At 44.2% G+C, this 10,411-nt stretch overlaps 1 protein-coding gene across 2 annotated transcripts in view; it reads left to right on the top strand.

Moving 5' to 3' along the window:
* BTC (betacellulin) overlaps positions 1 to 5,122 on the top strand; it is an 84,909-nt gene extending 79,787 nt beyond the window's left edge. Inside the window, exons 6-7 of one of the 2 annotated variants that reach the window (XR_012750584.1) lie at positions 1,969 to 4,099; positions 4,157 to 5,122. The gene's annotated coding sequence lies outside the window, so the exon portion shown is untranslated. Of the gene's footprint in view, positions 1 to 1,968; positions 4,119 to 4,156 lie in introns of those variants that run through there. The other variant, XM_075337229.1, reaches the window with a different exon arrangement.
* Positions 5,123 to 10,411: the final 5,289 nt, after the last annotated feature.

Here is a 10,411-nt window from a genome sequence, read left to right on the forward strand (position 1 = left end):
GAGGAAAAAATAAAAGCACAAAAAGAAAAAAAAAATCCTAGGTCATTAAGAAGTTAAAAAGCGTATTTATTAATTATGTACCAGTATATAGTATGAGCATGGAACAGATGACAAGATTAATAACATGAGTCAGATTAAAAGAAATGTCATTTTTCATTGCTAGTAGTGATGGGTGAACCTGGACTATAAAAGTCTGTGGACTATAAAAGTCCGGATCTGCACGCTTCCAAAAGTACCCGGTGCCGGACCCGGGCTTGGAGTCCTCAGGGAACTTTGGGTAATGATCCAGAACCAGCAACTCTGGAAATAAAAATAAATAAAGGAAAGAAAAGAAAATAAGAATAATGCAAGCGTGTTATATTTACCGAGTCTCCAACAAGGCTGTAACTTCTTCCTGGGCCGCTCAGTATCTTTCATCCATATGCCTTCTCTGTCCACCGGCAGTCCTGACGTTTGTGATTGGTTGCAGTCAAATGTGCCCCCATCCTGTGTGACAGTGTGTCTGACTGCAACCAAGCACAGACCCTGTCTACAGGTCACTTTAGATTGGTGTAAAAATAAATACATTTTAAAAAAAAATTGGCATAGTGTCCCACCATATTATGAAACACAGCACAGGTAAATCATATGGCTACAGACTGCCGTACCTCAGCTGTGCACTTATCTTGACTGTGTGTCAAAATAAGAGTAACCGCATGTGGCTTTTTTAAAAAAAATAAATAATTTTAAAAAACGGTGTGCAATTCCCCCAATTTTGATACCCAGTCATGATAAAGCCCGACAGCTCTGGGATGGTATTCTCAGGTTTTCGAGACCCATGGTTATTGGGACCCCCAGCCTAAAAATAGCAGCCTACAGCCGCCCAGAATTGTCGCATCCAGTAGACAATCCCAGAACTTTACCTCATCCCGATTACCGTGGTGCGGTGGCAATCGGGGTAATAAGGGCTTATTAACAGCTCACAGCTGCCACTAAGCCCTAGATTGGGGAGTGTCTATGAGACCCCACCATTACTAATCTGTAAGTGAAACGAAATAAACACAAGCACCCAAAAAATCCTTTATTTGAAATAAAATACAAAAAAACCCCACCCCCTTTCACCCCTTCATTAATCACCAAAACACCTAGGTCCGATCCACACGACATCCCACGACGATACCAGCTCTGCTACATCTGAAGTGACAGTGCGCAGCCATAGAACATGATCGCCCACTGTGAGTGTTAGGCAGAGACTGAGCAACAGTGATGAGCAGTGATGTCTCTCAGCTTATTTGTGGTCACAGCTGGAGGTTCCAACGGTCCTCCACCTTCAATAGGCAGGTAACCTGATCTCAATGACCTCACATTGGGTGAAGTCACGGAGTTGACAGACCTGAATCTCCTGGGAGAAAACGGCATTATTTTGCCAAAGATGCAGATTTGATGCTGAAATTTCTACAGCATATTCCTGCACCCAATCTACACCCCCCCAGGCAAAAAAACGAATCACTACCGCATTGCAGGCTGCAGCCTGTAGCCGTATGCGTTAACTGTGCTGGGTTTCATAATATATTTATTTTTAAACCAATCTACAGTGACCCGCAGACAGGTCTGTGATTGCAAGCAGTCAGACACGCTATCACACAGGTTAGAGGCACGTCTGACTGCAATCAATCACAGACACCAGGACTGCCGTTGGGTGGAGAAAGCACTAAATATGTATGAGGCTAAAGAGTGGACCCAGAAGCAGTTACAGTCGCGCCAGAGACCGATAAGTATAACGCCCTATCCCTTCTACCAACATTTTTAAGCGCCGGATTCTGGCCCCTATAGACTTATATGGGACCGGTGTTTGGCTAGATATCTGGGATCAGTTCTGGGCCGGAACTGGATTTTATTTTAACCCTGTTAAACCCGTCAATCCGGTTATCTGCAAGTCTGCCCATCAATAATTGCTAGTTAATAACCAATTTTCATGTGTTTACATAGGTTACAATAAAGCTACAATACCTGCAGGCAGGTTTCATGCTGCTGTTACCGAAAAGAATAAGCTGACCCGTTGGGTAACGATGAAGGAAATCAGAGGTCACATTGAAAACATTGCAACTATAGCACCAGCGTTGTGTACAATTTGAAACCAAGCAATATGTTTTCAGTATCTTCTGCAGTCTTATGGTGCAGTATTACCAATTCTACTCATTTATCAGATAAATTGATGTGTACTGCAAATACTGAGGCAAGTTTTAATATTACAAAATTGCCTAGAATATATCAAATTTATTAAATGGTTATTCCCAAAGTCACAATGTAGTCTTATAATAATGTACATATATATTTATTCAGTTGTGCCAATATATAAAATTTTTACATTTGTCCCAATTTGCACATATCACTTACCCCTAAAGGATGCCCCTCCAGTCTCTATTTCCCCTCCATTTACTATTGAAACCGTCTTGTGGTTCAAAAGGCCCTGGTTGATCAAGAACAGTGCAGTCTCTGTCAGCTGGCACAGCTCATGTCGGGAGGCAGAGGTTTGCATTTGGTAACTAAGAAGTGATATACTATAGGATGAGGCTGTTAATAGAGGGGCTGAAATTAAAGATGTACTGCGGGATGGGCTATGTACAGAGAGGATGAAATGTGAATGTGCTGCAGGATGGCTCTGCAAGGAGAGATATTCTGCCGGATGGGACTTTTTCAATAACTGAAAGAAGGCATCTACTGCAGGATGGGGCTTTATTTAGGGACTGAGATTGGTTCTGCCTTGTTTGTTGTCTCCTGCTGAGAGAGTAGTGATGTGCAACCCCAACTGCTGCTGTGTTATATGGCAGAGGATTATCTTCTGTCATTTGCATCTATACGGCAGCATTTTCAGTTTCACATCAATGATCTGTCATAATTGGGCAACAAACACAGCCCACCTCTGCACTGCTGTTATGGTAGAGTGCAGGACGGTTGAGCTCTGCTAGAACCAGCTAATGATGTAAAACCAAACTCAGCTATGCTGATGTAGATGTCAGAAGATATTATCTGCCAGGCACTAAGATTACCTTGATGATAATGCAGAGAGATGGGGCTAGTCAGGTGGATACAGCAGAGGTGGAAGGGGTCCACGGCACTAAGGAGAAGCAAGTGCTGCTGGGAAATGTAGTTTTTTCATATAAGAATAGGACCGTACATTCAGCTAAATAAAGCTGGATGCAGATAGGGCATATGGAGATGAAAAAAGACGCAAAGGTACAAGAAAGTATCTTTATGTTAGGCTTAATTTGTATTTTTACAATACTTATGCATTTAGTGTATTTGTAAAAGTAAAAAGCGATTCTGGGAATAATCCTTTAACTTCTTCTCATGTGTTAGAAGACTTATGAAGAATAATAATGGGCATGTGTATATAGAAAATATTATATTTTGATAATATCAGTTATATTTTGACCAATACATTATTTTTATGTTTGGCTAGTAATATTTAGAAGGTACTGCACACGTTATGTATATGTTGCTATTGTATGAATTGAAAGAGATAATGAAAGTGTTAAAGTTGTGAAAAAGACTTACAAGACAGATGATAAAATATCGCTGTCCATGGGTGGGAATTTTGGTCCTGATATCAAGCACTAGTGATATTAATGTTACAAATGTTGTGCCATAAGTATAACAATAATCCCATAAGCAGATCAATTGGTGCCAAAACATAGAAAAGGTGTGTCGCTCTACCCAGCCCTTCATTCATGATTAATATCTGCTAACGTAATACTACTAGAGGTCAGTGTGTTCTATTGAGGTGGTTGAGAGTAAAGGGTGCTTTACACGCTGCAACATAGCTAGCGATTGCTAGCGATGTTGTTCGCAATTGGACCCGCCCCCGTTGTTCGCGCGACATTTGGTGATGGCTGCCGCAGCGAACATCATCGCTACGGCAGCGTCACACGCACATACCTTGTCAGCGACGTCGCTGTTACCGCCGAACAATCCCTCCGTGATGGGGGAGGTGCGTTCGGCGTCATAGCGACCTCACTGCGCCGTCACTAAGCGGCCGCCCAATAGAAGAGGAGGGGCGGAGATGAGCGGCCGGAACATGCCGCCCACCTCCTTCCTTCCTCATTTCCGGTGGACGCAGGTAAGGAGATGTTCGTCGTTCCTGCGGCGTCACACATAGCGATATGTGAGGCCGCAGGAACGACGAACAACCAGCGGCATGCACCACCAACGATATTTGGAAAAGGAGCGACGTGTCAGCAATCAACGATTTTTGACGTTTTTGCGATCGTTGCACGGCGCTCCTTGGTGTCACACGCTGCAATGTCGCTAACGGCGCCAGATGTGCGTCCCTAACGATGTGACCCCGACGATATATCGTTAGCAATGTCGCAGCATGTAAAGCACCCTTTAGACTAGTGGTGCTGCCTATGTTTCATGGAAAGCAATGTCACCTTGAATTACTCTTATAATAGTGTTATCTACCATTTGCCTCTAGGGCATCCTGCAAGTTATTAATATGCCAACAGTGAATATAACTGTTGAGATCCTGCTATTTTATATAGGGAGTCTTTGACACATGAGTGGCTTTAATAATTGTCATTTTGTTTAGATTTTCTTCAGATTCTTAATTGTCAGATCAATGAACCATAGCTGCTAATAGACATGTATTAGGAGCTTAACCCTTTAGTGACGGAGCTAATTTTCACCTTAATGACCAGACCAAATTTTGCAATTCTGACCAGTGTCACTTCATGAGGTTATAACTCTGGAACGCTTCAACGGATCCCGGTGATTCTGAGATTGTTTTTTCGTCACATATTGGACTTCATGTTAGTACCAAATTTAGGACAATATTTTTTGTGTTTATTTATGAAAAAAATTGAATATTGGCAAAAATTTTGAAAATTTAGCAATTTTCAACTTTTGAATTTTTATACCGTTAAACCAGAGATTTCTGTGACACAAAATAGTTAATAAATAACATTTCCCACATGTCTACTTTATATCAGCACAATTTTGGAAACAAAATTTTTTTTTGTTAGGAAGTTAGAGGGGTTCAAAGTTTATCAGCAATTTCTCATTTTTACATCAAAATTTACAAAACCAGTTTTTTAGGGACCACATCACATTTGAAGTGACTTCAATAGGCCTAGATGACAGAAAATACCCAAAAGTGACACCATTCTAAAAACTGCACCCCCCAAAGTACTCAAAACCACATTCAAGAAGTTTATTAACCCTTCAGGTGCTTCACATGAACAAAAGCAATGTGGAATGAAAAAAAGCAAAAATTAAATTTTACCTAAAAATGTTGCTCTAACCCAAATTTATTCACTTTTAGAAGAAATAACACAACAAAATGGACCTCAAAACTTGTTCCCCACTTTCTTATGAGCGCGCCGATACCCCACATGTGGTCAGAAACCTCTGTTTGGACAAATGGGAGGGCTCGGAACAGAAGGAGCAATATTTGAATTTTGGAAAGCAAATTTGGCTGAAATAGATTGCGGGCACCATGTTGCATTTACAGGTCCGCTAAGGTACCTAAACAGAAGAAACCCCTCACAAGTGACACCATTTTGGAAACTAGACCCCTCAAGGCTTCTATCTAGGGGTATAGTGAGCATTTTAGATCCACAGGTACTTCACAGATTTTGTTAACGTTACGTTGTCATATTGAAAATTTTAATAATTTTCTCAAAAATGTTGCTTTAGCATCAATTTTCTCACTTTTTCAAGAGGTAATTCCAAAAATTTGACTTCAAGGTTTGTTAACCACTTTTTTATGAGCGCGGTGATACCTCACATGTGGTCTGAAACCTTTGTTTGGACAAATGGGAGGGCTTGGAACGAAAGGAGCAATATTTGAATTTTAGAAAGGAAATTTGGCTGAAAAAGATTGCGGGCACCATGTCGCATTTGGAGGTCCCCTAAGGTACCTAAACAGCAGAAACCCCGCACAAGTGGCCCCATTTTGGAAACTAGGCCCCTCAAGGAATTTATCTAGATGTTTGGTGAGTACCCTGAACCCCCAGGTGCTTCACAGAATTTTATAACGTTGAGCCATGAAAAAAAAAAAATAAAATTTTACCACAAAATTGTTATTTCAACCAGGTAGCTTTTTTTTTTACAAGAGTAAAAGGAAAAAATTCAGCATAACATTTATTGTGCAATTTCTCCTGAGTTTGGCGATACCTTATATGTGGTGGAAATCAACTGTTTGGGCGCATGGCAGGGCTCGGAAGGGAAGGAGGGCCATTTGACTGCAAAATTGGCTGGAATCAATAGCGGACGCCAGGTTGCATTTGGAGAGCCCCTGAGGTGCCTAAACAGTGGCGGTCCCCCACAAGTGACTTCATTCTGGAAACAAGACACCTCAAGGCTTTTATCAAGGTGTATAGTGAGCAGTTTGAATCCACGAGTACTTCACAGAATTTGATAAGCTTAGGTTGCCATATTTAAAATTTTCATTTTTTTCACAAAACTGTTGCTTTAGCATCAAATTTCTCACTTTTTCAAGAGACAACAACAAACCGTGGAGCCCACAGGTTGTTATCCAATGTCTTATGAGCACAGGGATACCCCACATGTGGCCAAAAACCTCTGTTTGGATAAATGGGAGGGCTTGGAATGGAGGGAGCACCATTTGAATTCTGGAAAAGTTGAAATAAATTGCGCGCACCATGTCACATTAGCAGGGCCCCTTGGGTACCTATACATCAGAAAACCCCCACAAGTGACCCCATTTTGGAAACTGGATTTTATTCAGGAGTATAGTAAGCATTTTGAATCCACAGGTACTTCACAAAAATGTTGCTGTAGCAACAAATGTCTCACTGTTAGGCTCTGTGGCCATGATCCAGCGACACGGCATCTAGTACACAGTGTCAGCCTCCTGCAGAGATGTGAGTGTTGTCCACGGGAGAACGCAGCTGCCCAAGCCCACGATTTGGGTTCAGGCCGCTGTGGAGCTCTATGCTACCTGCAGAGAACACTCATCTCCGCAGCATAAATTGACATGCTGAGGCTCGGGAAGCTGCGCCACAGGTCGGTTTATGCTGCGGAGAAAAGAAGCACATTGGGCATGGGATTTCTAAAAATCCTTCCACTGTGCTTCTACTGCACAACGCAGCATTATGGACACAGGGAAAACACTCTGCGCCCAAAACGCTGCAAACCCTGATTGTGGGCACACAGCGTAAAATGCTACAATGGATGAATGGATAGATGTCAAACAAATATAACGTCCCATTCCCCTGCATATTCTAAGCTGGCGCCCTTTAGTGCCTTTCATGTGGCACTAAAGGGTGCCTAGCCTTGTATTTAGCCCCCCAAAAAATTAATAATTAAAATAAACGACGTGGGGTCCCCCCTATTTTTGATAGCCAGCTAGGGTAAAGCAGACAGCTGTAGCCTGCAAACCACAGCTGACAGCTTCACCTTGGCTGGTGATCAATTTGGAGGGCTCCCCAGGCGTTTTTTAAAAAAAAAAAAAAAACGTGGGGTCCCCCCCAAATTAGATCACCAGCCAAGGTGAAGCGGACAGCTGGGGTCTGGTATTCTCAGGGTGGGAAGAGCCATGGTTATTGGACTCTTCCCAGCCTAAAAATAGCAGGCCGCAGCCGCCCCAGAAGTGGCGCATCCATTAGATGCGCCAATTCTGGCGCTTCGCCCCAGCTCATCCCGCGCCCTGGTGCGGTGGCAGACGGGGTAATATATGGGGTTGATACCAGCTGTAATGTCACCTGGCATCAAGCCCTGGGGTTAGTGATGTCACGGCATCTGAACAGATACCCGACATCACTAACCCAGTCAGTAATAGAAAAAAAAAAGACAAAAAAAAAATTTATTTGAAAAAACACTCCCCGAAACATTCCTCTTTTACCAATTTATTGAAAATAAAGAAATTCCGGTTGCTGTAATCCATTTTGGAGGTCCCTCGGCGACTCTGGATCTTCTAGAATATGGAGGGCACGTTCAGGGAACGTATCCCCCATTTTCTGGAAGAGCAAGCTCTCCATGAGCAGTGTGGGTGCAGTAATCTGAGAATTACTGCACTCACACTGCCCCGGTCCAACTTAGGGCAGAGTGACCTGCAGTAACCTCATTCCAGAATATGAGGGGCACGCTCACAGAACGTACCCCCCATTTTCTGGAACAGCAGCCTCTCCATGTGAGGAGTGTGGCTGCAGATCACTGCACTCACCCTCCCCCGGTCCACAGTGGAGCCTGTGCATCAGCGACGTCAGCAGGATCCCTGCTTGCAGGGATCCAGCTGACAGCCGCTGTCTGCGCATGCGCCGCCAGCATTGAAGAAGGAGGCGGCGATCGCGGGCCCGGAGCGGCAGACAGGTAACGTATAACCGGGGGCTTGAGGGGGGGGGGTGACGGGGGGTGACCTAGTGGGACCTGGGGACACCTTTCTGCCGCATGTGACGTGTCACATGCGGCAGAAAGAGCAGAATGAAGGCGGCCGCGCGCTGTGCGCCGCCATCTTCCACGCTCCGGAGGGGGGAGGGGGGTGGTGGCTCTGGAGAACCGGAGGGGGCTCCGGTGACCAGAGGGCTCCGGTGGACCGGAGGAGGGGTCAGGGGGAGGACATTTCCCTCCGATCTGAAATGTTTGATCATTTCATATCGGAGGGAAATGACTGCAGAGCCGGCGGCGGCTGCAGTTTTCTGTGCGCTTCGGCGCCATTTTGGATGTCCGGTGGGGGTAGGGGTGGGGGTGGGGGGACTCTCCGGTACCGGGGGCTTTGGGGGCACTAGGGGGTTAGATTTCTTTCTCATCTGACATGTTTGATCATGTCAGATGAAAAAGAAATCAGTTTTACCGGCCATTTCTTTTTTTTTCATGTGTTCGTCGGTATACGGTGTATACCGGCGATCACATGATCGGGGTCCAAAAAAAACACCCCGATTCATAATCTGGGGGGTCTCAGCTACCCCCGGTAGCTGAAACCCCCGAGATTTTCGGTCGCTGGGGGGCGCTACAGGGTTTTTTCGGGCCGCCGCTTTAAAGCGGCGGAACAGAATAAGTACCCTGTTTTGCCGCCGCTTTAAGTCGTACGGCCGTCGTTATGAGGTTAAAGAGAACCTGTCACCAGATTTTGTCCTTCTAAACTAAAACTAGCATCTTAAGGAGCGTCTGTGCTGCATTCTATAAAGGTGCATGTTACCCCCTGAGCCCAACTGTAGACCCCACAAATACCTTTATAAAATCCGCCATGTATGTAAATTGTCAAGTCCGGTCCAATAGGCGTCCTACTCTTCGCCTCCTGTTCCCCCTTTCGCCACCCTCTTGTGCTGATTGACGTGAATGATGCCTCGGGTGCCATCAACGTAGGCGGACAAACTCTCGCACCTGCACAGCCATATGCCTGGATCGCGCAGGCACACTTCCCTCTACCCTATTGCGGGCAGAGCCGAATACATAGGTGTGCCTACGCGAACCGGCGAGTTCTCTGCGCAGGCACAAAATTGCCGGCGATGTGAATGACATCATGCATTTCATCCACGTTGGCTGGGCAACATCTCACGACTGCGCAGTGAACTTGCCGGTTCGAGACGGAAAGTTTAGATTAGAAGGCCAAAATCTGGTGACAGGTTCCCTTTAACTGAAGATTCACATTTTCCACTATTCAGTGAACATGGAGTTAGGCAAAACTCAGTTGTAAGTAGACATTCATTGTGAAGTACCATACCGAGCCCTCAATTAAAATTTACAAGTTTTCTTTATTTGCAAGAAACCAAAGAAAAACAATTGTTTAAATTACTGAACACAACTAACAAGTGATTTCTCCAAATTCAGCACAAATGACACTTTTAATCACTATTGCAGTCATAAAATTGCACAACCCCTTTATGACAAGCGATAGGGGCTTCATAGACCCCATTTGGCTGTTTTGACCTGCTGCAAATATGTTACATAGCCAGACAAAAACTTCTGCCAGCCTTCCTCATGGTCAATGGCTTTCATTAATATTCTAGGGTTTGTGTGCTGCAACTGCCTTCTTTATATCCCACCAAAGATTTTCGATGAGATTCCAGTCAGGAGACTTTGACGGCCACTCCAGAATCTTCTAGGAATTCTTCTGAAGTGAGAGTTGTCTCATAAATTAAGTTCAATTTAAATAATAATAATTCCCACAATTGGATGTGTTAAAAAATGTTCCTGTGCTGAGATAATCTTATATATGTATCCCTGCATTATACTGTGTAATGGCCGTGTCTGACTGTACAGGGACACAGGCAAAAGCAGGAAGCAAAAGAGTGTACAGACAGTATGGGATCACAGATGGTGTTTTCTGTTAGGTAAAACATATTTAAAAACAGAAAGGGAAATGATTCACCTTAGGTTACGGTTCCATTTGCGATTTGCACGCACAAGTGCAATCCGATAAAACATTGGACTGCACTCGCACCAGTGCAAAACTGTGGGGCAGTGTCCA

Source organism: Anomaloglossus baeobatrachus, chromosome 1, assembly GCF_048569485.1.
Source record: "Anomaloglossus baeobatrachus isolate aAnoBae1 chromosome 1, aAnoBae1.hap1, whole genome shotgun sequence".
Taxonomy (NCBI): Eukaryota; Metazoa; Chordata; class Amphibia; order Anura; family Aromobatidae; genus Anomaloglossus; species Anomaloglossus baeobatrachus.